The following is a 26936-nucleotide window of genomic DNA, read 5'->3' as shown; positions in this document are numbered from 1 at the left end:
TTCAGCCAAATAAACCTCTTTTTTTAAAATAAATTACCCAGTCTTGGCTGGGTGCGGTAGCTCACGCCTGTAATCCCACAACTTTGGGAGGCCAAGGTGGGCGGATCACGAGATCAGGAGATTGAGACCATCCAACACAGTGAAACCCCGTCTCTGCTAAAAATACAAAAAAAATTAGCTGGGCGTGGTGGTGGGCACCTGTAGTCCCAGCTACTCAGGAGGCTGAGGCAGGAGAATGGCGGGAACCCGGGAGGCGGAGCTTGCAGTGAGCTGAGATCACGCCACTGCACTTCAGCCTGGGCGACAGAGCGAGACTCTGTCTCAAAAAAATAAAATAAAATAAATAAATAAATAAATAAATAAATAATAACAATAAATAATTTAAAAAATAAATTACCCAGTCTTAGGTATTCTATTATAGCTGAACTGAACCTTAAGTACATTAAATTTTATTTGGGTCTCCCTAGGTTTACTTAGCTTATTTCATAGTTTTAAAGTCTTGTACATTTTTGCAGTCTTTAAACTAATAAGACAAAATGCTGAGATGTTGGACATTTGAATGCCACAGGTGTTATATTATGAGACATTTAGCATTTGATACTTTGGGAATAGTACCTTATGATTGAAAATTGGGGCCAGGCGCGGTGGCCCACGCCTGTAATCCCAGCACTTCAGGAAGCCGAGGCAGGCAGATCACCTGAGATCTGGAGTTGGAGACCCGCCTGGCCAACATGGTGAAACCCTATGTCTACTAAAAATACAAAAATTAGCTGGGCATCATGGCGCATGCCTGTAATCCCAGCCACTTGGGAGCTTGAGGCAGGAGAGTTGCTTGAATCTGGGAGGCAAAGTTTGCAGTGAACCGAGATTACACTACAGCCTGGGTGACAGAGACATACTCCATCTCAGAAAGAAGGGAAGAAAGAAAGAGAGAGAGAGAAAGAAAGAGAGAAAGGAAGGGAGGGAGAGAGGGAGGAAGGAAGGAAGGAAGAAAGGAAGGAAGGAAGGAAGGAAGGAAGGAAGGAAGGAAGGAAGGAAGGAAGGAAGGAAGGAAGGAAGGAAGGATAGAAGGAAGGAAGGAGAGAGAAAAAGAAAGAGAAAGCAAAGAAGGAAGGAAGGAAAGAAAGAAAGAAAGACAGAGAGAGAGAAAGAAAGAAAGAAAAGAAAGAAAGAGAGAGAAAATTGGGTTTGCGGGTGTGAGCTACCTTGCCTTGCCTGGCCAAGTGCCCAGAGGCTATGTGCTGTGGGGAGTGCAGTGCCCCAGTTGAGGCAGGCACAGGGACCCAGCTCCTGTTGTCAGATGTGACAGACTCTCGGAGGACGGGAAAGCAATGTCACTTTTCCCACAAATGACTTTTGCTTTGGAAAACATTTTTCACAAAAATATGCTATTTATGTTGCTATGTAATTGTCTTGTTTCTGTTATTTTTAAACAGATTAATAACTATTGTAAATGTTTCTCAGCTTCCATTTCTTTTCATTGTTGTTAGTCATGATTCCTTTTATTCTCTTTTCCCTCAGCATTATTAAGGTATAATTGATCAACATTGTATATGTTTACACTTTACAATGTAAATTAAAATTAAATTTCTAAGCCCCTCAATGGACTGAATGGACCCTCCTCTCAGCCGAGGGGATCCAAATAAACCTGAAAAATTCATTCAGGCCATGACGGAGAAGAGGGGTTGGGCACACCTCAGTATACCCTCCTCACTTTGTGGTTCAGACCCAGCCAAACAGCAGTGACGTGAAAATAGAGATCCTAGGACTGACGGAACAAACGCTTTGTAGCAATAAGATACCAAACTTCAAACGCACTCTATTATAGCATCCCCTGAAAGCAGGTCCTGAAGGAAATCCAAGTATTTTACCCCGAAATATATTTCTTTGACATTTTTTGGAATGGCCCAACACAGCTGTCTCTTTGTGGGAAATTTGCAATCTGTAGAGCATATGGCTCCCTTACTAGGTCTTTCCGGAAAGTCTGTCACCTTTTAAGTCCACTAAGAGACGTTTGCGTCTATCCTCTCTGAAGCCCTCTGCCTGGAAGTGTCATTTACGTGACAAGACCTTTGGCTCCCACAACTCCCCAAACTCTCACCCCCACTGCACCGTGTTACCTAATTGAAGCGATTTCAACTCTTAAGACAGAGCTTAACCCTTTCAACCAATTGCCAATCAAGAAACCTTTGAATCCATCTATGACCTGGAACCCACCCCCAGCACCCCATGATTCCCCAGACAGAAGGCATGGAAGCCATGCATCCAGGATCCCCCAGCCCCATACACCTTGCTCTGTGTGGATCATTTCTAATCAAATTGTAAATATAGCACTTTTTCTGAGTTCTCTGAGTCATTTCTAGTGAAGTTTTGAACCTGAGGAAGTCATGGTAATCCTTGAATTTATAGCCAGTTTGTCAGAAGTGCAGGTGGCTTGGGGACTTCCAAAGTTCAGCTGGTGTCTGAAGTAAGGGCAGCTTTGTGGGACTTAGCTCTGGAGTTGTGGGATCTGGTGCTAACCCTGAGTGGTGAGGGTTGGAACTGTATGCAGTCCACCCAGTTTGGATCCACATATATCCTGTGGAGTAGTGGGGACGGGATTCTTTGTTGAGAAAGCTTACACCTGCAATTCTGCTGTCTAAGCAGAGTATAACACCAGGGGAAACAGACATGGGCGCATGCACACAGCCACCACACACAAATTCACATACAGACACACCCCACCACCCGCACGCACAAACTCATACTATCTAAAGGAAACACAGTTGCTTGCAGAAACATGGTCACAGTGTTTTACCTGGAAAATAATGTTCTTTCATTGCCACCAATCCTCATTCCAACCAGAAAACTGGAATCAGTGTGGCTCCCCACACGAAAGCCAGCAAGGAAGACTCACCTTCCCTATCATCTAGCTCTCTCCTTCACAAGTGGCACATGCAGAATATGCATGAATTTCCCCCCCTGAGGCCACCTACAGTGACAGAATAGAAGGCACTACAGTGCCATAGGTTCTGCTGTGTTCTTTTGGCACAGGTGGTTTGTTCTTGTTGTTGTTGCTGTTGTTTTTTCTTGTTGACTTTATAAAAACAGGAGAAATAGGGGTCAAGTCAAAGGAATCTATTTTTTTCTTTTCTTTTCTTTTTTTTTTTTTTTGAGACGGAATCTTGCTCTGTCGCCAGGCTGGAGTGCAGTGGCACCATCTGGGCTCACTGCAAGCTCCGCCTCCCAGGTTCAAGCGAATTCCCTTCCTCAGCCTCCTGCATAGCTGGGACTACAGGCACCTGCCACCATGCCCAGTTAATTTTCTATATTTTAGTAGAGACAGGGTTTCACCATGTTGGCCAGGATGGTCTCTGTCTCCTGACCTTGTGATTTGCCTGCCTCGGCCTCCCAAAGTGCTGGGTTTACAGGTATGAGTCATCCTGCCTGGCCAAGTCAAAGGAATCTAAAGGCTAGGGTAGAGAAAACCTACTCTTGCCATAGGGCACAGACTTTTGCTGGAGGATGTGTATGTCATGTCTTTTTTTTTTTTTTTTTTTTTTTGGATGGAGTCTCTGACAACCAGGCTGGAGTGCAGTGGTGCAATCTCGGTTGACTACAACCTCCACCTCCCGGGTTCAAGCAGTTCTCCTGCCTCAGCCTCCCAAGTAGCTGGGATTACAGGCATGTGCCACCACGCCCAGCTAATTTTGGCATTTGTAGTAGAGATGGGGTTTCACCATGTTGACCAACCTGGTCATGAACTCCTGACCTCAGGTGATCCACCCGCCTAGCCTCCCAAGTGCTGGGATTACAGGCCACCATGCCTGGCCTGTCATGTCTACTTCAATCAGCAGTTGCAAAATCATTAGCCCACGGAAGAAATAATTGCTACTGAGGAAAAGGCTCTCTATGCACAGTGAAGAATCTGACACACCCCGGCCTATGTACCCTCCTGAATCAGGCCCCCTGTGGTAAGAGACTTCCATCCCAAGCAACTGAAGAAACAGCCACTAACCTCTGTAATGCATGTGGCCACGTTTTCACAACTGAACTCGATTGATAAAACAGCAAAGTGGTCAAGTTTTCATAACTGAACTCAATTGATAAGACAGCAAAACACCGCTTCTACCTCAGAAAAAGAAAGACAATCTTAAGCTGGCATTAGATGGGACCCCTGATCTGTCCTGCCACTAGGAAGCTACTCGAACTTGTTCTCCAGAAGAGCTGCGTGGACGGGGTGATGGTCGGGCCATCGGGGTGCACTAGGAAGCTACTCTACTCTAACTCGTCCTCCGGAGGAGCTGGGTGGATGGGGCGATTGTCGAGACCTCGGGGTGCCCTAGGACGCTGCCCGAACTCGTCCTCTGGAGGAGCCGCGTGGACGGGGCGATGGTTGGGAAGCCGGGGTGCTGCTCATTCATGGCCCTACCCTAGCTGAACGTGAGGGTTGCAGAAACAAGGTGCTAGATGCAAGCTATAACCGTGCTGAGTCCACGTTTGTCCCATCCCTAGGTTGCGTATGTCCCAGTATTTGAGCACTTCTAGGGCATATGCTGACAATGCTATCGAATACCACAAACCATCGCCTCAGTTCCTAGTTCCGGGTCAGACACTGAGAATCAGTTCTACCATTGACAGAGGTTGACAGTTGTCCTTGTCTCCAAACATTCAGAATCTATGGGCTGCCCAGAGGCATCTGGACTTTCTATGTGCTTTTAATGCATCCCTCAGCATGGCCAGAATGAAAACATCAGAAAATACCAATTGTTGGAGAGGCTGGGGGGAGCAACCGAACTCACTTATTCACTCACTCACTCATTCATTCACTCATTCATTCATTCATTCATCCATTTTATTTGCTCTCTTTCCCTGGACTGCTCTTTCCACATTGCCTAATTGGTGAATCTTTTTTCAGCCTTCAAGATCCAGCATAGACGTCACCTCCTCTGAGAAGACTTCCCTGTTTGCGGATGTGTGATCTTGGTGAAAATTAAGAGCTTCCTGGCTTCTGAGGCTGGAGTCTAGACCACCAGCTCTCTTACCTCTAACCCACAGTCCTCTAACCTCCCTAAGTTTTGTCTGCATTGGGATTTCCATGCTGTGGCAGCTTTTGTTCTTAAGAATCCTCTATTCAGGGTTGGCTGCAAACTTGTCTATCATCCACCCAGTGGTTTACAGAACTAGCCTGTGCTCCACCTGTGCTCTGAGCTCATCGTGTGTCACCCTCATCCCCGTAAGAGTGGGTTGGATGATGCGCAGAGAAAGGGCCCTGAAGGCCACGGTTCTTCCTTTGGCAACTTCTGGATGTTTTGTTTCTTGGTAAATCTCTGCATTAGGAAAGTTACAGATGCACAGGACCTGTGTGCTCACTGTCACGTGCAAGGCAAGTGGTTCTGCATGCTTCGGTCCCAGTGCAGGCCCTGTCCTCTTGTGGGCACCCGCTCATGCCACGTTTACTGGCCTCAGGATTTGGGCCGGTTGCTCCGTGGGGCTTCTGCCGAGACACCTCCAGAGAGTGTAGCCTAGTCACAGTCCCAACGGCTCACACAAGTGTCCCCACAATCAGAGACACCACGTCATCCTGGTGTTGGCGTATCCTTGTCAGCTTTCACATGCTGGCTTCTATTTTCGCTTTTTTGTTTGACATGGAGTCTCGCTCTGTCACCCAGGCTGCAGTGCAGTGGCGAAATCTCGGCTCACTGCAAGCTCTGCCTCCCAGGTTCACGCCATTCTCCTGCCTCAGCTTCCCCAGTAGCTGGGACTACAGCCGCCCGCCACCGTACCCGGTAATTTTGTTGGATTTTTGGTAGAGATGGGGTTTCACCGTGTTAACCAGGATGGTCTCGATCTCGTGACCTCATGATCCGCCTGCCTCGACCTTCCAAAGTGCTGGGATTACAGGCGTGAGCCACCGCGCCCGGCCATGGCTTCACATTTCCTTACTCCTTGCCCATCACGGGTGATCATTAGAGGCCTTAGAACTCTTAGGTTCTTCTTTTGAATTGAGAGGGTAAACACAGATGACAGCATCTACAATCCCCATAATCTCCCTGTCCAGTAGAGATTTGCAGAGTACCATTTTAAACATAAAAATCCATAATGATCTTAAATTAATACTGGTGCTGCACTGGAGAATCTATCAATGAAATTATGTGCCCCCAAAATATGCACAACATTACTGAAGAATTAGTTCTCCCCCTACCAGTGCCACTTTTTAATTTTTTTTTTTGGAGACAGAGTCTCGCTCTGTCACCCAGGCTAGAGTGCAGTGGCGCAATCTTGGCTCACTGCAAGCTCCGCCTCCCAGGTTTGTGCCATTCTTCTGCCTCAGCCTGCCGAGTAACTGGGACTACAGGCACCCACCACCACGCCCAGCTAATTTTTTGTATTTTTAGTAGAGACGGGGTTTCACTATGTTAGCCAGGATGGGCTCGATCTCCTGACCTCGTGATCCGCCTGCCTTGGCCTCCCAAAGTGCTGGGATTACAGGCGTGAATCACGGCGCCTGGCCAAATAAATCTTTGAGAGAGTTTGAAGAGTCTTCACAAATTTTATTTCAATGTGGATATAGCTAATGACTCACATACATTGGTGTATATATTTTTGATAATTCAATAAATTTTATCCCCAAGTACATATTTTATTTCCCAGATGACAAGAAAACTGGAAATGGGAAATATGTTTTTTTAGCAACATGATTTTTCACTTGTATTTCTTTTAAAACCCTGGGGCTTCACATAGAAAAGCAATGGTGTGCAGACTCCCCCTCTAGAAACTGCACATTTTCTTTTGTTATTGTATTTGTATAAATGTATGGGGTACGGGTGTAATTTTGTGAAACTGCTATGTCGTATAGTGGTGAAGTCAGAACTGCAGTGTATCGATCACTGGAGTCATATTGCCGTTGCATCCATTGAGTAAGTTCTTATCACCCTCCCCCTCCCGCCCCCAGCACCCTCCGAGTCTCCACTGCCTGTCATTCCACATTCTACCTCCAGGTATACACATTACTTAGTTCCCACTTATACGTGAGAACATGCTGTATCTGTCTTTCTGTGTCTGAGCTGTTTCACTTAAGATAATGCCCTCCAGTTCCATCCATGCTGCTGCAAAAGACATGATTTTACTCTTTTACATGGCTGAATAGCCCTCCACTGTGTATATAGACCACATTCTTGATCCAGTCCTCTGTTGATGGGCACGCAGGTTGATTTCATATCTTCACCTTTGTGAATAGTGCTGAGGTAAACAGAAGCGTGAACCTGCAGATTTTTTTATGTGGTTGACCCTCAGTAAGATTCATGATTACATGGAGCAAGAAATATGAAGGTGGGCAAAGAATTCAGCATTGATGGGTGTCTCTCAGATGACTGTTTCATCACTAACAACAGAAATCAGGAATTTATTTTCTGTTTGTTTCATCTGTTTTTTTCCTTTTGCATTCTTTCGGCTTTTAAAAATATTCCATTTCATTTTATTGAAGGGCTTTATGCTGTAACTATGTTTAGTGACTATTGTACCCATGATACTATGTATTCCAGAATTATTATGTTCTAATTACATTACAGCCACGGGGGCTTACACCTTCAGAGAACTGCGTCTTTGTGCAGACATTGTCGACTGTACTTGCTGAAACCTGGATGGCACAGCCCTACTGCTCCTAGACTAAAAAGCCGTATAGCATTTTACTCTACTCAATTATAACATGATAGTAATTGTAATACTGTGGTAAATATTTATGTATCTAAACATATCCAAGCACACAAAAGGCAATGTACTGCCTTACAATGGTATGACGCCTATGATGTTGATAGGCAATAGGAATCTTTCAGCTCCGGGATCCATGGCCGTATAAATCTTTACCACTTCACGACCATGTAAAGAACCTTAAAATAGTACACATCAATACACTGTTTCCCATATTGTATGCTATTAAATTTATATAATTTAATACTGTATATATCACAACCCACAAAAATGCTGTTATTTTTTCTTTCTTTTTGTTTTGTTTTTTTGAGATGGAGTCTCACTCTGTCACCGAGGCTAGAGTGCACTGGCAACATGTCAGCTCACTACAACCTCTGTCTCCTGGGTTCAAGCGATTCTCCTGCCTCAGCCTCCCAAGTAGCTGGGATTACAGGTGCCCCCCACCATGCCTGGCTAGTTTTTATTTAGTAGAGACAGGGTTTCACCATGTTGGCCAGGGTGATCTTGAACTTTTGACCTCAGGTGATCCACCCGCCTTGGCCTCCCAAAGTGCTGGGATTACAGGCATGAGCCACCGTGCCCGGCCTATTTTTTATTTCTCAAACTGATTGTCTCTTACAGGATTAGTGAGTGAGAAAAAGCCTTTTGATTATGTATGTCCACAAGTTTCCACTCCTGCAGCTCATTATTCTTTATTATAAATCTGTTTCCCTCTGGTGTTATTTGCTTTTAAAACATAAAGGATTTCCTTCAGCTTTTTTGTACTACAAGTGCACTATTGCTTTTGATGAATCCAGCTTTTATTTATATTGAAATATCTTTATTTTACATGCAGTATTTCCTGGGCAGGGCATGGTGGCTCATACCTGTAATCCCAGCACTTTAGGAGTCCGAGGTGGTTGGATCACGAAGTCAGGAGATTGAGACCATCCTGGCTAACACGGTGAAACTCCGTCTCTACTAAAAACATACAAAAAAAATTAGCTGGGCATGGTGGCGGGTGCCTGTAGTCCCAGCTACTCAGGAGGCTAAGGCAGGAGAATGGCGTGAACCCGGGAGGCAGAGCTCGCAGTGAGCCGAGATTGTGCCACTGCACTCCAGCCTGGGCGACAGAGCGACACTCCATGGTAGGGACCAGACCCACAGGGTCGGTAGGTTTTTCTCCCTGGGTGTGGAGATGAAAGATGGTAGAAATAAAGACACAATACAAAGAGATAAAAGAAAAGGCAGCTGGGCCTGGGGACCACTACCACCAAGACACAGAGACCGGTAGTGGCCCCAATGCCTGGTTGCGCTGTTATTTATTAGATACAAGACAAAAGGGGTGGGGTGAGGAGTGTGAGTAATCTCCAATGATTGACAAGGTCACGTGAGTCACATGTCCACTGGACAGGGGGCCCTTCCCTGCCTGGCAGCCAGGCAAAGAGAGAAAGGGAGAGAGAGACAGCTTACGCCATTATTTCTGCATATCAGAGACTTTTAGTACTTTCATTAATTTGTTGAAGGCAGAGCCAGGTGTATAGGATGGAACATGAAGGCGGACCAGGAGCATGACCGCTGAAGCACAGCATCACAGGGAGACGGTCAGGCCTCCGGATAACTGTGGGAGGGTCTGACTGACGTCAGGCCCTTCACAAGACGTGGAGGAGTAGAGTCTTCTCTAAACTCCCCCGGGGACAGGGAGACTCCCCTTCTGCTAAGCAGCGGGTGATTTTCCTTGACACTGATGCTACCACTAGACCATGGTCCGTCCAACGGGCATTTTCCCAGACGCTGGCGTTACCGCTAGACCAAGGAGCCCTCTGGTGGTCCTGCCCGGGCATGACAGAAGGCTCACACTTGACTTCTGATCACTTCTCACTATGTTCCCTCAGCTCCTACCTCTGTATGGGCTGGTTTTTCCTAGGTTATGATTGTAGAGCAAGGATTATTATAATATTGGAATAAAGAGTAATTGCTACAAACTAATGACTAATGATATTCATAATCATATCTATAATCTATATCTAGTATAATTATTCCTATTTTATATATTTTATTATACTGGAACAGTTCACGCCCTCGGTCTCTTGCCTCGGCACCTGGGTGGCTTGCCGCCCACACTCTATCTCAAAAAAAAAAAAAAAAAAGAAAAAAAAATTAGCTGAGCATGGTGGCGGGCGCCTGTAGTCCCAGCTACTCGGGAGGCTGAGGCAGGAGAATGGCTTGAACTCAGGAAGTGGAGCTTGGAGTGAGCCGAGATTGCACCACTGCACTCCAGCCTGGGCGACAGAGGGAGACTCTGCCTCAAAAAAAAAAAAAAGAAAAAGAAAAAGAAATGATGACCGGGTGCAGTGGCTCACGCCTGTAATCCTAGTACTTTGGGAGGCCGAGGCAGGCGGATCACCCAAGGTCAGGAGTTTGAGACCAGCCTGGCCAACACGGTGAAACCTCATCTCTACTAAAAAAAATACAAAAATTAGCCAGGCATGGTGGTGGGCACCTGTAATCCCAGCTACTTGGGAGGCTGAGGCAGGAGAATCACTTGAACCTGGGAGGTGGAGGTTGCAGTAAGCCAAGATCACACCATTGGACTCCAGCCTGGGCAACAACAGCAAAAGTCCATCTCAAAGACAAAAAAAAGAAACATTAATGAAATGTGATAAAACTAAAACCTTAATTAAATCTGTGTGGAGATGAAATGCAGATCATTCCATTGTATTTAGGAAAATAAAGTAATTCAAACATATTTATTAATAGCTAACTTCATTTTAAAAATCAAAAATAGGCCAGGCACAGTGGCTCATGCCTGTAATACCAGCACTTTGGAGGCCAAGGCTGGCAGGTCACTTGAGGTCAGGAGTTCAAGACCAGTCTGGCCAACATGGTGAAACCCTGTCTCTACTAAAAATACAAAAAGTAGCCCGGCGTGGTGGCATACACCTGTATTGCCAGATACTTGGGAGACTGAGGGCAAGTATGAACCTGGGAGATAGAGGATGCAGTGAGCCAAGATCGCACCAACGTACTCCAGCCTGGGCAACAGAGTGAGACACTGTCTCGAGTAAATAAATACATAAAAATAAAAAATATATAATATTCTCATACTTTGTTAATTCTGCTCTAACAAAATAGCTGATACTAATTTCTAATTATTAGAAATTTTTTTCTCACAGTTCTGTAGGCTTTGAAGTTCAAGATCAAGGGCCAGCATTCAGTATCTGGGGAGGGTCCTCTAGGTGCCTCTTCCCTGGGCAGAAGGTGGAAGGGCAGAAAGGCAAGAAACCCACCCCCTCAGGCCATTTTAATAGGACAGGCCTCTCCCCGCTGAGAACTCCACCATTATGAGTTAATCACCCCCCAAATCACCTCTCAGTACTATCTCATGGGCAATTAAGTGTCAACATGTGATATTTAGGGGGCAAATTCAGCCCCTAGCAAATGCCAATTAATCGTTTTTAATTTTTTTTTTTTTTTTTTTTGAGACGGAGTCTCGCTCTGTCGCCCGGGCTGGAGTGCAGTGGCCGGTTCTCAGCTCACTGCAAGCTCCGCCTCCCGGGTTTATGCCATTCTCCTGCCTCAGCCTCCGAGTAGCTGGGACTACAGGCGCCCGCCACCTCGCCCGGCTAGTTTTTTTTTTTTTTTTTGTATTTTTTAGTAGAGACGGGGTTTCACCGTGTTAGCCAGGATGGTCTCGATCTCCTGACCTCGTGATCTGCCCATCTCGGCCTCCCAAAGTGCTGGGATTACAGGCTTGAGCCACCGTGCCCGGCCTCATTTTTAATTTTTAAAATAAGCGATGCAAAATAAGCGATGCAAAATAAGTTCAAATAGGTGGATATTTGTCCCTTACCCAATTTGTTCAGCTGTCAAAACTAACTCATTTTCTCTGTAACCTTTTTTCTCTGTTGTGCCATCTTGTATTTCTGAAATGCATGAAAGTTACAGGCAGACATGCTGTCACCACTGATGAATTGTGTTTTCCGCGTGCTCAAAATCCCTCTGCACAATCTTACTACCAACTAAGTAAAACACAAATGTTCATAGGTTACTGTCCAGTCCGCAGGCATCCTTTAAATGTTTCCTCCTACCTGACAAATTCTTCTTCCCTTTCTGGTCCAGGGTCCCCACCTTGGAGCTTGTGCTGCATTCATAGGTCCTGCCTTTTCCTTTATTTTCCAATCTCCAACTCTTCTTCACCTGTTGCCTCTCTCATTCCCAATATTCTGCATTCCTCAGAATGAGCCTCTCTGGGGCCTCGGAGGCTCCCTCACCACCAGGTTCAGTTGTGCTGTCCTGGCAGGAAGAACAAAGGAACCGCGCTGCGCTCTGCTCGGTGCCTCCCTCCAGGACCCACATTTGCCACCTGTCCCGGCCCCAGTGATGTCACCATTCACGGCCTGGTGGGGCGGCATCTGCCAGATGCCACCTTCAATTTATAATGGGAACTTTATTCTGAATAGTATTTTGTGGGGAGTTATTCTAACACACTGTGCATAAGCTGTTCCTCAGCTAACCAACTGGTCAGTTCCTTCACTAACCAGCCTCTTTGTACAACTCCTTTCTCAACCAGCTAACACTGTGATAATTGCCTAACAGCAGCTCTGGGCTTTTTGTAGTTGCCATCTATTCTAAAGAAGAGTATTCCCTTCTCCTCTATCACCTATCTGTTTATCTATCTATCTATCTATCTATCTATCTATCTATCTATCTATCTCTATTACCTGTCAATCATCTATCTATCCATCTATCTATCTACCATCTATCTATCTATCATCTATCTATCTTCATATCAAAAAAATTCCTCAATCAGTATGTTATCCAATGAGCTGCATTTTGTTACAATCATTTATTTCATGCTTCTTTGCCAGATTTGGGAGGTGGGAGACTTCTAAAGCTCTCATATTTTTACGCAAGGCGTCCTAGGCTCTTCATTTACCATTCCATGTGCCATGTTATTATCAGCAATTTCATCAAGATATGTGATTCCTTCTCCCAGAGCGTGCTATGCAGAATTCGAGATCCAGTATTACCCGTGATCATTCCTACCAGTGAGTCATTGGGCCCTCTCAGTAGACATAGACAATACATTTATATATTTCCTACATACAAACATCTATACTATATGTTTCTATATTTCACTGTGTGTGTGTGTGTGTGTGTGTGTCTATGTATATATATAACCACAAGGTTTTCACAATGTCTCTAATTCTGATCCACCCCCTGGAATTCTTTATAGAGTGTTCCTTTCCCATATTTGTTAACGCCTCTTTTAACAGTGAGAAACTGGCTCTCATTCACCTCAATATATTTAGCTCTATGCACCTTATGTGCTGAGAAAAACCAATCTCATATCCACACTGTGTGTGTTGCCTGCCTGCATCTCACGTTCTGCCAATACCTCCACACACTTGGGTGCTTGCTGGATTGCCACCAACATGCCTCCATGGGGCTCTCTGTCCCCCATCCCACTCCCTCACTATTGGGAATCCTTGGATGCTGGCGGATGCACCACTAACACACACCTGCTCTGCCCACTCTTTCCCTCACTGCCCTGCCTCCTAGGGTGCTCCAACCCCACTACCAAGGGAACACAGCAACCAATGCCAACTCCTCCATGGCCAGGAGCAGAGGGAAGGAAATGACAAGCAGTCCAAGAAGAGAGAACGGAAACAGAAAGGGAAGAAGAAGATTTTCACTGGATATAAAGCTCAGGGATGAACATTCCTTTCTTTCCTGTCACTACCCCAAGATTGCATGGCTCAAGGGGCAGAGCCAGGGTTCAAATATAGATGGCTCTGATTGCAGTTAGTAAATATAGAAGGAATGATGGAATTAGAATGCCACTATTTGGCAATCACCGTAGAAATAGTAAATTAATCACATTTGACATCTATTTTCATGTCACTATATCCAGGTTAATCTCCTTTTCTTTCATCCCACAAAAGTAATTTTGATACATTTAATTTTTGTGACTCTAAGTGAATTACAAATGCTTACAGTGGGTTCACATGCCCTAGACAAGCAAAGTCCAATTAAATATCTCATCAATTTTGTTATGAAGGAAATTTTGTCATTTAAGCTGAAAGGTATAGGGCGACTTATGTATTTTCTTCCTACAGACTTGAGGACAATAAACCTCACCCATCGAGGGCCTCTTCTCCAACAGAGGGAAGCCGCGGAGGCAGAAGCTGTGTCCACTTTCTAAATACAAGGGCTTCTCTAGACAGGTCAAGCAGATAGGATGTTGGCTCGGTTCTTGCACTGTTCAGCTGCACCACATTCTGGGGACCACGGCAAGAATCTCCCCTTGGTGGTGCATTCCTTGGTTCACCATACCCTCTTCCCAGTGCCAGATTCAGCACCTCCGGCCCTACATGCTTGTGATGCTAAACAGGCCACGGGAGCTCCTTTCGGCCTGTCACCTCGCCCCCCAAAGGTCCTGGCCCCATCAGCGACAGGGATGAAGCTTCTACTTTCTTCACTCCTCAGACTACGGGAAAGTACAACCATGAAGCACTTTGTGAGATATCACACTGTTGTCTGTCCAAAGAGAGTGTCTATAAATGCTCTGCAGGAGGACTGAACCCAGCCACTCACATGGGCACCTCCAGGGCGCTGGTCACCCACATGCTGAAACAGAGGCAGAGGGATGGGGGATCTTAAGGATCAACAGGCAGAGTCCCACGCCCCTGGGTCCTGGGAGGAGCAGGAGGTCTGATGACACAAGTGAGCCTGCCCCTCCACCCGGACCCTCCGTGCCATCCAGACAGAACAACTCCACATTAAATGTGCACAGCTTTCTGGAGCATGTCATTGTTGTCCCCTAATAAGACTTGGTCATTCCAACATCCCCACCAACCCTGCCACCCTGTCTGTGCATTTTAATTTTAAAAATCATATGCTGTGCTAAAACAAATGCTCTCACTTTAGTATATTCTAGCACAAAATGCTTACAGAAGATACTCCTTTGTAAAGAGTAAAAAGACTACACACAAACACACACACATACGTATATATCTCTCTCTTTTTTTTTTTTTTTTTTTTTTTTTTTGAGACAGAGTCTCACTCTGTCTCCCAGGCTGGAGTGCAGAGGCACGATCTCGGCTCCCTGCAAGCTTCGCCTCCCGGGTTCACGCCATTCTCCTGCCTCAGCCTCCTGAGTAGCTGGGACGACAGGCGCCCGCCACCATGCCTGGCTAATTTTGTTTTTGTATTTTTAGTAGAGACGGGGTTTCACCGTGTTAGCCAGGACGGTCTCGATCTCCTGACCTCGTGATCTGCCCACCTCGGCCTCCCAAAGTGCTGGGATTACAGGCTCACGTGAGCCACCGCGCCGGGCCTCCATCCTCTAGGTTCTCCATCTCTTCTCCTGGATGCAGCACAGGAGACTTTCTTGCGATCTGGAAGGAGGAGAACAATTGTGCATGTCTGGGTGGGGCCCAGAGCTTAGGACTCCAACCTGGACTCCCAACGTGGGCCATTCAGGGTTGCTTAGCACCATTCAGTGCGGCAGCCTGGGACCCAGAAACCACGGCGGTGCCAAGAAAGTGCGGGGGAGGGCTGCGGAGGGATTTTATAGACACTGAAGACCCGAGGCCGTCAACTGCCGAGATGAGAACAGGTCCCTCAAGAAGACAATTATAAAAGAGGGAAAGAGGGAGTGGGGCAGAGCTAAAAGAGAAGCCCATGAGTCAGAAAGAGAGGATAAAAAGAGGAGAGGCTGGGTGTGGTGGGCTCACGCCTGTCATCCTAGCACTTTGTGAGGCCAAGGCAGGCGGATTGCTTGAGCCCAGGAGTTCGAGTCTAGCCTGGGCAACATCATGAAACCCCGTCACCGTTTAAATTTTTTTTAATTAAATTTTTTTTAAAAAGAGGAGGTGGGTCTGGTACGGTGGCTCATGCCTGTAATCCCAGCACTTGGGGAGGCCTAGGCAGGTGGATCACGAGGTCAGGAGATTGAGACCAATCTGGCTAACCCTTGTCCCATTGCCTTAATCCGCAGGTGAGACCGCGTTGTTAGCACATGAATGAAGGGGTCCTGCCAGGGTTTGCCTGAGCTGTGGGAGGACTGGGCAGGAGGGCACCTGACCGGCCTGACACACGGAACAAGCTGGGCCTGATGGCAGCGTGGGGAACAGAACAAGGCTGTCGGGCCACAGCAAAGGGCATGACAAAAAAGTGACCCCTGTGCCAACTGCCCAGTGGCCCTGTCCTGCGTGTGGTGGATTCCTGGAGCCAGGTCACGGGGAGGGTGAGAGCCAGTGCCTGCAGCAACACAGCAGCCCCTCCACGCATGTCCCCTAGGATTCCTGCTGGCCATGGAGGGCCTTGGTGACAGCTGGACACTGACTTCTCAAACAAAACCCAATTCAGGCTTCATTCCTAACCCAGGGATTTGGTATTGTGTGAGGAGTGAAGGCCAGAAATGTGCTCAGGCATGGGTTTCCCCTCGTGTCTCTATGGTGGGGGGGTACCTATTAATCCCAGAGGAAGGATTCTCTGCATCATCCAACCCTGTGAGCGCCCTTCAACCTGGAGCCGACGGTGAGGACGGGACAGGAAGGTGCTGCTGCTGGTCCCAAGAGTGCAGAGGGAGAGGGTGGACTCCTCCCACCTCCTGACACACACAGAAGACTTTGTCTCCAGGGAGACTTAGGGGCTGTGAGGGGCTGTGTCCCACATCACTCCCTGCATGGCACCAAACGCCACACCCACATACTAATTCCGTGTTCTCCATTCACAAAGGACGCCAACCCATCAAAACCCAAGGATTTAGTGTTTTCTGTGGCACAGGCAGGAAAGATCTGGTTTTCTCCAAAAGGTCATCTTAAAACACCAGAGCAAGAAATGAATATGACAAGCAGAGCACACACAACGTCCGTGCAAACACAACCTCTTAGGACTTTGTCTTAATTAAAATACAAAAGGAGGCCGGGCTCGGTGGCTCATGCCTATAATCCCAGCACTTTGGGAGGCCAAGGTGAACAGATCACTTGAGTCCAGGATTTCAAGACTAGCCTGGGCAACATGGAGAAACCCTGTCTCTACAAAAAGTACAAAACTTAGCCAGGCGTAGTGGCATGCACCTGTATTCTCAGCTACTCTGGAGGCTGAGGTGGAAGGATTGATTGAGCCCAGGAGATGGAGGTTGAGCCGCAGTGGCACCACTGCACTCTAGCCTGGGTGACAGAGTAAGATCCTGTCTCCAAAAAAAAAAAAAAAAAAAAAACCGAATAAATCAGACTTCTGCACCTACACCGATTTCCTTTTCCATTTACTGATTTCATAGTCTCCATCCTACTGCCCCCTCCAAGAACCCTCTGCACGGGCCCCACATGGAGTGCCTTCTCTACCTGAAGAGGCTTCATCCTCATGGCTGCACTCAGGCAAGCTGTTCTTGAGCCCATCTGTAGAGACACAAACATCAGCAGAAAAGTGATTCCAGAGAGTTACTCACCAGCTCTTCTACTCTGGGTGCAACCACGTGGAGGACACAAGGTCCCTTGCTCTGTCCTCTGTGTCCTCAGATTCTCCCTGTGCTCTGTGGATTCAGAGGCTGTCAACAAGGCATGCTTCACAGTTGAGAGCCTTCAGGTGAGAGGGAGGAGCTGAAGACATTCCCTTCCAACTTTACACTTCTACTGGACCATTACAGCTCTCACCCACAGTTCGATAACCCTGAAATTCCAGCTTTGATGCATGTGCCTTGAGCTAGATGAGTTCAGTGAACAGAATCGATGTCAGGCTCACAGAAGCTGCATGAGAGAAGGTTCTGGGAGGATGGAAATATTTTCTGCGGTATAGACATATGGCTACTGTGTACTCAAAGTATGGCTCTGGTGAGGAGGTCCCGAATTTTAAATTTTAAATTTTAAATTTTACTATTTTATTTTATTTTTGAGACAGAGTCTTGCTCTGTCACCCAGGCTGGAGTGCATTGGTATGATCTCAGCTCACTGCAACCTCCGCCTCCCAGGTTGAAGCAGTTCTCCTGCCTCAGCCTCCCAAGTAGCTGGGACTACAGGTGTGCACCAACACACCCGGCTAATTTTTGTATTTTTAGTAGAAATGGGGTTTCACCATGTTGGCTAAGCTGGTCTTGAACTCCTGACCTCAGGTGATCTGCCCACCTCGGCCTCTCAAACTGCTGGGATTATAGGCGTGAGCCACAGCGCCTGGCCTCCTCCTGAAACTTTTACAAAACATTTTGTTGACCAAGAACAGTACAGAAATTTTGTCTCCAATATTCAAATATGCATGTCAAGGAGGAAAACAAACTCTAAAGGAACTTTTTAAAAAGGCAACTACCTGAAAAATTGTGATAAAATATGTATAACATGAAATTCCCATCTTCATCATTTCAAGTCTTCAGTAATGTTAAGAACCTTCAATTGGTGTGTGCTACCATCGCCTCCATCATCTCCGGAGCTCTTTCCTCATTCCCACTGAAACTCTGCCTGTTAAAACAGCCACTCCCCTTTCCTTCCTCCCTCCAGCCCCTGCTTCCTACCATACCTAGTATACTTCAAGTATGCCCCTGTATGCTTCATAGAGACACATTCTACTTTGTGTCTTTATGAAGTATACTAGGTACCTCATATAAGTGGAAACATACAATATTTGTCCCTTTGTGTCTGCCTTATGTCACTCAGCATAGTCCTCAAGGTTCATTTATGTTGAGGCCTGGGTCCAAACGTCCTTTTTTATAGGGTTGAATAATATTCCATTGTATGTACATACCACATGTTATTGATCCCTTCATCTGTCAATGGATATGAGTTGCTCCCACCTTTTATCTACTGTGAATAACATGGCTATGGACATGGGCGGGCGAGTGTCTCTTTATTTTCTTGCTTTCAATTTTTGGGGGGTATATACCCAGAAGTGGAATTGCTGGAGTGTCCTTAGGTATAATTTCTTGAGGAACTGCCATACTGTTTCCTAGAGGGGCGGCACTATTTTACATTCCACCAGCAGTGCACAACAGTTCTAGTTTCTCCACATCCTCACCAACATTCATTATTTTCTGGTTTTCTTTGATATTAGTCAATGTAGTAGGAGTGAAATGATATCCTGTTGTCATTTCCATCTCCCTAATGATTAGTGATGCTGAGTATGGAGAAATGTCTGTTCAAGTCCTTTGCTCATTTGCTTTTTTTTTTTTTTTTAAAGACAGAGTCTCACTCTGTCACCCAGGCTGGAGTGCAGTGGCATGATCTCGGCTCACTGCAACTTCCACCTCCTGGGTTAAGCAATTCTCCTGCCTCAGCCTCCCGAATAGCTATTACAGGCACATGCCACCACACCCGGCTAATTTTTGTATTTTTAGTAAAGACAAGGTTTCACCATGTTGGCCAGGCTGGTCTGTGAACTCCTGTCCTCAGGTGATCTGCCCGCCTCAGCCTCCCAAAGTGCTGGGATTACAGGTGTGAGCCACCGCACCTGGCCTTGCTAATTTCTTAATTTGATTGTTAGGTTTTTGTTGTTGACTATTTTTTTTAATTGAAGTATAATATACATACAGAGAAGCCACCAATCCCCAGTGGGCAGCTTGGTAGATTATCGTAGAGTGAATACATCTGGACACCAGCCCTCAGATCAAGAAATAGAATATTACCAGAGCCACCCTCCCCCAGAGCACTAAGACAATTGCTATCCTGACTTCTCACCGGATATTTCTTTTGCTTGTTTTAGAGCTTCACAGAAACAGAATCGTGCAGTACCCATTCATTTGTGTCTGGCTTCTTCTGCTCAGCATTATGTTGCTGAGATTCACCAACTGTGCATGGCAGCTGTTAATCCATTTTCAGTGCTGTAAGAATTTTACTCTATAAATACACTGAGAGGTACTTATCCATTCTCCTGTTGGAAGTTGGGGCTATTGTGAATTGTGCTGATACAAACATTCTAGTGCACATCATTTGGTGAACACATGTACAGTGCACAGTTCCTTTGGGTCTATGCATAGGAGTGGAATGTGGGGATCACAGGTGTGGTCTCCTTCAGTAGGTATTACCCAAGGGTTTTCTGTGGGGAAAAGAGAGATCAGCCTGTTACTGTGTCTATATAGAAGGAAGTAGACATAAGAGACTCCATTTAGTTTTGTATTTGAAATGCTGTTAATCTGTGACCCTACCCCCAACCTTGTCCTTGCAAGAAATATGCACTGTGGTGACTCAAGGTTTAATGGATATTGGGCTGTGCAGGATGTGTCTTTGTTAAACAAGTACCTGAAGGTAGCTTGCTGGTTAAAAATCCTGCCCGTCCCTGGGCAATGGAACATCTCGTGGTAAAACCCATTGTGTGCTTTGCTTACTGAGCAAGGAGAAAACCGCATTTAGGAATAAGGTGGGGCTTGCTGGAGCAATACTGCTAAAAGGTTTATGGAGATGTTTGCATATGCATCTCAGGGCACAGCATTTTCCTTTAAACTTATTCATGTTACAAGGATTTTTGTTCATATGTCTTACTGCTGATTTCCTCCCTACAATGATCCTATTGTCTGGCCACTCCCTTATCTTTTTAATGGTAAAGATAATTATCAATAAATACTAAGGGAACTCAGAGGCCAGTGCCGGTGTGGGTCCTCTGTAAGCACAGCACCGGTCCCCTGGGCCCCGCTTTTCTTTCTCTATACTTTGTCTCTGTGTCTTATTCCTTTTCTCAAGTCTCTCGTTCCACCTAATGAGAAACACCCATAAGTGTGGAGGGGCAGGCCACCCCTTCAGTTTTCCAAAGTGGTTGTGCTATTTTACATTCCCAAAAGTAGTATATGAAGTTTCAGTTACTCCACATTCTTGCATAAACTTGGTATCAACAGTGTTTTTAATTTTAGCCATTCTGGTAGGTGTAATATTGGTTTCTCAATGTGGTTTAAATTTGATGGCTTACGAGGTTGAGCATGGTTTATATGCCTTTTGGCCATTTGGATGTTCATTTGTTCTTTCCTCTCGCTTCCTCCCTCTTCCCTCCTCCCTCCCTTTCTTCCTTCCCTTTTTTGTCCCTCTTCATTTCTTTCACCCATTGTCCTATCGGTCTGCCAGCTGTTTTCTTAATTTTTAAAAAAAATTTATTTTACTTTAGGCCGGGCCCAGTGGTTCACACCTGTAATCCCAGGACTTTGGGAGGCTGAGGTGGACAGATCACGAGGTCAGGAGATCGAGACCATCTTGGCTAACACAGTGAAACCCCATCTCTACTAAAAAATACAAAAAATTAGCCAGTTGTGGTGGTGGGCACTTGTAGTCCCAGCTACACTGGAGGCTGAGGCAGGAGAATGGTGTGAACCCAGGAGGCAGAGCTTGCAGTGAGCTGAGATCACACCACTGCACTCCAGCCTGGATGACAGAGCAAGACTCTGTCTCAAAAAAAAAAAATATTTTACTTTAAGTTCTGGGACACATGTACAGAACATGCAGGTTTGTTGCACAGGTAAACATGTGCCATGGTGGTTTGCTGCACTTATCAACCCGTCACCTAGGTGTTAAGCCCTACATGCATTTTTCTTATTAATGTGTAGGAATTCTCTTTATACTCTACCCGTGATTTATCTTTTCACCCTTCTCCAGTCCCACCTCTTTTTTTTTTTTTTGAGACGGAGTCTCTCTCTGTCGCCCAGGCTGGAGTGCAGTGGCCGGATCTCAGCTCACTGCAAGCTCTGCCTCCCGGGTTCACGACATTCTCCTGCCTCAGCCTCCCGAGTAGCTGGGACTATAGGCGCCCGCCACCACGCCTGGCTAGCTTTTGTATTTTTTTTAGTAGAGACGGGGTTTCACCGTGTTAGCCAGGATGGTCTCCATCTGCTGACCTCGTGATCCGCCCATCTCGGCCTCCCAAAGTGCTCGGATTACAAGCTTGAGCCACCTCGCCCGGCCCCACCTCTTTTTTTTTAAGAGACAGAGTCTCATCCTGTCACCCAGGCTGGAGTGCAGTGGTACAATCATGGCTCACTGCAGCCTCAATCTCCCAGGCTCAAGTGATCCTCCTGCCTCAGCCTCCCAAGTATCTGGAACCACAGGCATGCACCACCACGCCCAGCTAATTTTTCATTTTTGATAGAGACAAGATCTTGCTAAGTTGCTCAGGCTGTTCTCTAATTCCTGACCTCAAGTGATCCTCCCGTCTTGGCCTCCCAATGTGCTGGGATTACAGCATGAGCCACCACACCTGGCCCCATCTTTTTACTCTCTTATTGATGAAAAAATTCTTAATTTTACTATCACCCAATGTATCAATCATTTTCTTTGGGGATAGTGTTTTGTCTTATTGAGGAAATTTTTACCTGCCTCCTAAGGAGCCTTAAAAATCTCCATATGACCACAAAGTCCTACTGTTCTAATGCCTATTTTGTGCTAGAAAGTAAACGAGGCACTGTCAGAAAGGCTACGTCTATCTTGTGGGAAAACTGTCTTCATCATCATTTGCCAAGCCAGGAGATGATCAGGATGAGGATAATTTCCATGGCTCCCAGCATCTGAAACCCTTCCTGCATTAGAGAGAGTGGGCCTGATGCCATCGTGGGCCAGGCGGGTGCCCCATCCCAGCCCCACCTTCACCTCACAGGGACAGGGCATGAGGAATGGAGAAGGTGTGGTGTCCTTGGGCAGAGCCAGGCCAGATATGTGCTTCTTTAAACAGAATGAGGGTACAGATGAGTCTGCCTGCATCGCCATGGGGCTCCAGGGGCTGCAAGAGGTGGGAGAGAAGCAGGTAGAGGAGGGATCCAGCAGGAAGAAGAGCAGAGCATTCTCCCTGGAAAGGGAGAAAGAAGGATGCACCTGGCCAGGCGTGTTGGCTCAGGCCTGTAATCCCAGCACTTTGGGAGGTGGAGGCAGATGGATCATGAGGTCAAGAGATGGAGACCATCCTGGGAGGCGGAGGTCCCAGGAGACTGGTTACACTTTGTCTCTACTAAAAATACAAAAATTAGCCGGGCATGGTGGCGGGCACCTGTAATCCCAGCTACTCAGGAGGCTGAGGCAGGAGAATCACTTGAACCTGGGAAGTGGAGGTTGCAGTGAGTCGAGATCATGCCACTGTACTCCAGCCTGGGTGACACAGCGAGACTCCATCTCAAAAAAAAAAAAAAAAAAAAAAAAGGACGCACCTTTCGTTTAACAGCTCAGTGTTCTGGGGACCGAAGGTGAGGTCACACCTGCTGGTTCCACAGCGCCTGTCTCTGCCATGAGTTGTTCAGATGTCAGAATTGGTGTAAAGTTTGAGATTGTACCAGCTGGTCGAGGAAAGGTAATGGGGGAGCTACAAAGCTTGTAGAACAGCAGTCAGGGCTGTCCTGTGCACAGGGGCTCCAGGGCACGTGCCACACTGTGGTTAGGGCCAGGCCTCCCAGGAATGACCCAGACCAGCCTTTTCTTTCTCATTCTCTCACTCTCTGAATTCAAAAGCTCATGCATGCCACGAAAGTTCCACCGAATAAAAAGAAAGTATTTGCCTCCTGAGCTCAGAAATGGTATTAAGGAAATTGCGAATCTACTGACTGTGACAGAAAGCAAATCAGTGGCTGCTTGGGATGGGGTGGGGTGGGAGGGGCTGTAGGGGGATTCCAAAGAAGCTCAAGGAAGCTTTGGGAGTCGTGCTGCTCTTGGTCTTGACTATTGTCATGGTTTTGCGGGTGTGTATTTGTGTTAACACTGATCAAAAAAAAATTTTTTTTTTTTTGAGATAGAGTTTCACTCTTGTTGCCCAGGCTGGAGTGCAGTAGCGCGATCTCGGCTCACTGCAACCTCCACCTGCCAGGTTCAGGTGATTATCCTGCCTCAGCCTCCAGAGTAGCTGGGATTACGGGCATGCACCACCATGCCTGGCTAATTTTTTGTATTTTTAGTAGAGATGGGGTTTCACCATGTTTGTCAGGCTGGTCTCGAACTCCTGACCTGAAGTGATCCACCCGCCTCGTCCTCCCAAAGTGCTGGGATTACAGGCGTAAGCCACCACGCCTGGCCTTGTTCTCTTGTATGTCGGTTACCCTTCCATGAGGCTGCTAAACATCCTCCCGGCACACACACGCACAGACACACACCTGCACGCCCTCACGCAGTTTGCAAGGCAGTTGTTCAAATTACACGTTAATCCCTCAAGTGTGCTCATTTTGCTCTCCGAAACTGCCCTCTTGTAGAGTCCATGGTTCTTCCAAGTGCCCTGGTCACAAAGCAGCTGGATCAACACTCAGAGGTACAGAGCAGGGCAGAGTGTGGTCCCTGCATCTGTCTCGCCCCCACGATCTTGACACACAGAGACCTTCCCAGGAGCTGTGACTTGAACTTCACAATCTGCAGGGCCCACCCAGGAGCCGTGTCCTCCTCACAGGCAATGGGATCCCCTCCTCTCTCCACCTGTGTGGGAAGATTGGCAACAAAAAATAGAGAAGATGGGAGGAAAAACACTGAGGGGGTGGATAGACCACAGCTGAGGGTCCCCAGGACAGAGGGAAACACTGAGAGGGTGGATGGGCCACACTTGAGCTTACCAAGGTTGGAGGGAAGCACTAAAGGGATGGATGAACCACACCTGAGAGTTCCCGGGACAGCGGGACACGCTAAGGAGATGGATGAACCACACCTGAGAGTTCCCAGGGCACACATAAAAACTATTGGGATAGACCAAACCTGAGAGTCCCCAGCATGAGGTAAACACTGAAGGAATTAATAGACATACCTGAGGGTCTCGAGGATGGAGGTAAAACACTAAGAGGATGGATGATCCACAATGGAGAGTCCCCAGAATAGAGATCAAACACTTTGGGGATCGACCACATCTGAGGGTCCCAAGGCAGAGGTAAACGCTAAGGAAATGGATGGACCACACCTGAGGGTTCCCAGGATCGATGTAAACACTAATGGGATGGATAGACCACACCTGAGAGTCTCGAGGATCACGGAAAAACACTAATGGGATGGATTGACCACACCTGAGGGTCTCCAGGACCGAGGTAAACACTAATGGGATGATGGATGGCACCTGAGGGTCTCTAGGAAAGACGTAAAACACTAAGAAGATGGATGGATCACACCTGAGCATCCCCAGTACAAGGACCGCACTAATAGGATTGACCACACCTGAGGATCTCCAAAACAGAGTGAAACACTAAGGGAATGGATGGGCCACACCTGAGGGTCCTCAGGACAGAGCGAGGGACGGCTGTTGTTGGGATAGTAATTCCACATCTTTGGAGAACAAGAATTCCAGGTAGTTCTCTTCTCTCCAAACAGCGTGGTTATGAACTAGCTCTCACTCCAGGAGGCTTTAAAGCTTCAGATAACATCTGTGGTAATAAAGAAAAACAGGCCGGGTGCCACGGCTCACACCTGTAGTCCCAGCACTTTGGGAGGCCAAGGTGGGAAGACCACTGAGGCCAGGAGTCTGAGACCAGCCTGGGCAAAATAGCGAAAGCCCAGCTCTAAAAATAATTTCAAAAATGTAAAAAAAAAAAAAAAAAGGGGTAACTGTCACAACTAACATATTGTTACAAACAAAAATTTACACGAAGGTGAAAAAAATCAACTTTTTTTTTTTTTTTTTAACCAGAACGATGCCTCAGTCTAGGGAGAGGTATTTCCTCTACTGAAGCAGCTGAAGCCCTGAGCTGCTGTCCACAGGCGGACGGACTCTCCGGGAGCCCTCAGTGGGCCTCGGCTCCTCCACGTCAGCTCCTCTCTTGTCCCTCTGCTGGTCCACGGGCGCCACTGCAGCTGGCCAGGTCTCCTGGGAGTCAGAGAGGACCATGGGTTCCACCCCAGAGCCCACCTCATCAGCACTGTGCTCTCACCATCTGAGCACCAGCCCGGAGGAAAAGGAGAAAGAAAGGGTGAGGCTGATCCCCCAAGCAAAATGGAAACGCCTCCACCTCCCACCCTCAAAAGCAGCCAACAATGGACCCTGGGCACCGGGGGCCTCATAGGGAGTTGTTTGCATCACAGTAAAATCTACGAAGTTCCCACGGCGCGTGAGTGGATGCTTCCTCAACACGGGAATGTCCGGCTGCCCCAAGGAATCTCCGGTAATGTCGAGATCTTTGAATAGGAGCAAGGGATCAAGGCCGACGGCATCTCTGAGGGCCTCAGTTTCCATCCATGAGGGCAAGCTCCCCTTTGGGAATCTGGGTTATGGTTCCCGAGATGGGGACAAGAGGCCTCCACTGACGGCTGTATTTACAAAAATCCATCAAGTAAACACGCCTGTGAAAGTCAAAGCAGCACAGCAGCTCACCGGAAAGGTGAAGGTTTCTCTCATCACACCCATAGAGCTAAGGGGGCGGGGTGAGGGCAATCCCATCGCATGCGTGTGCTCTGTGCACTCACAGCCGCCCCTCCTCTGCTCTCTGCCTCCCGATTTGCGTAGTGAGAGGCAGACACCAGGCTTGAATCAGGAGGGCCAGCGCCCTGTCCCAGTGAGTTTGGGTCTTGAGACAGTGAGTAGCCAGGGTGTAGAGAGGAAGGGATTTATCGACAAAGTTATCTGACTTTGATTCTTGAGCTCAATAGGGAGAGTTTGAATAACAAGGGACACCGATACTAACACACGTGTTAAATAGACAAACTGCTTCCCATGTTTGATAGGCAATAAATGTCGCATTTCTTTACACTTCTAAGCAAAGTCAAGTCTCATTCTCACTTGCTCATTTTCCGAGAGTGAGAAAGCCCAAGATCTCATGGCCCTTCCCCTTCCTCAGGTTATGGACACCAGGGCCCTGGGGACTGCAGAGTTGGGGAGGTCTCCTGGGAGTCACAGGGGGCCATGGAGGAGAGCGGAGGAGAGAATGCTGTTCCTGCGTGTGATCAGGTGGCTGTCAGATCCCCGCTCCTACATTCAGTAGGGAGTGACCTTCGGAAAATTATGTAACCTCTCTAAGTCTCGGTTTTCTCATCTGAAAAATGCAGCTGATGGTAATAATCCTCATCCAGGAGAATAGTATGTGTTGGTCATCCTCGTGGCATTCTTTTTAAGAGCTACACAGCACTCCATTGTATAGGCATTAAATCATTTATTTATTGTGTGCAGTCTCAGCTCACTGCAACCTCCACCTCCCGGGTTCAAGTGACTCTCCTGCCTCAGCCCCCCAAGTAGCTGGGATTACAGACGTGCGCCACCACGCCTGGCTAATTTTTGTATTTTTAGTAGAGATGGGGTTTCACCATGTTGGCCAGGTTGGTCTTGAACTCCTGACCTCAGGTGATCCGCCCACCTCAGTCTCCCAAAGTGCTGGGATTACAGGCCTGAGCCACTACTCCGGGGCCATTGACCTAAAT

At 47.1% G+C, this 26936-nt stretch overlaps 1 pseudogene; it reads right to left on the bottom strand.

The window, feature by feature from the left end:
- Positions 1-22466: 22466 nt before the first annotated feature.
- On the bottom strand, positions 22467-25962 carry LOC104680474 (annotated as a pseudogene).
- Between the last annotated feature and the right edge of the window lie 974 nt (positions 25963-26936).

Source organism: Rhinopithecus roxellana, chromosome 3 (assembly GCF_007565055.1).
Source record: "Rhinopithecus roxellana isolate Shanxi Qingling chromosome 3, ASM756505v1, whole genome shotgun sequence".
Taxonomy (NCBI): domain Eukaryota; kingdom Metazoa; phylum Chordata; class Mammalia; order Primates; family Cercopithecidae; genus Rhinopithecus; species Rhinopithecus roxellana.
The sequence above is the reverse complement of the archived record's forward strand: the minus strand, read 5'-3'. Positions and strand labels throughout refer to the sequence as shown.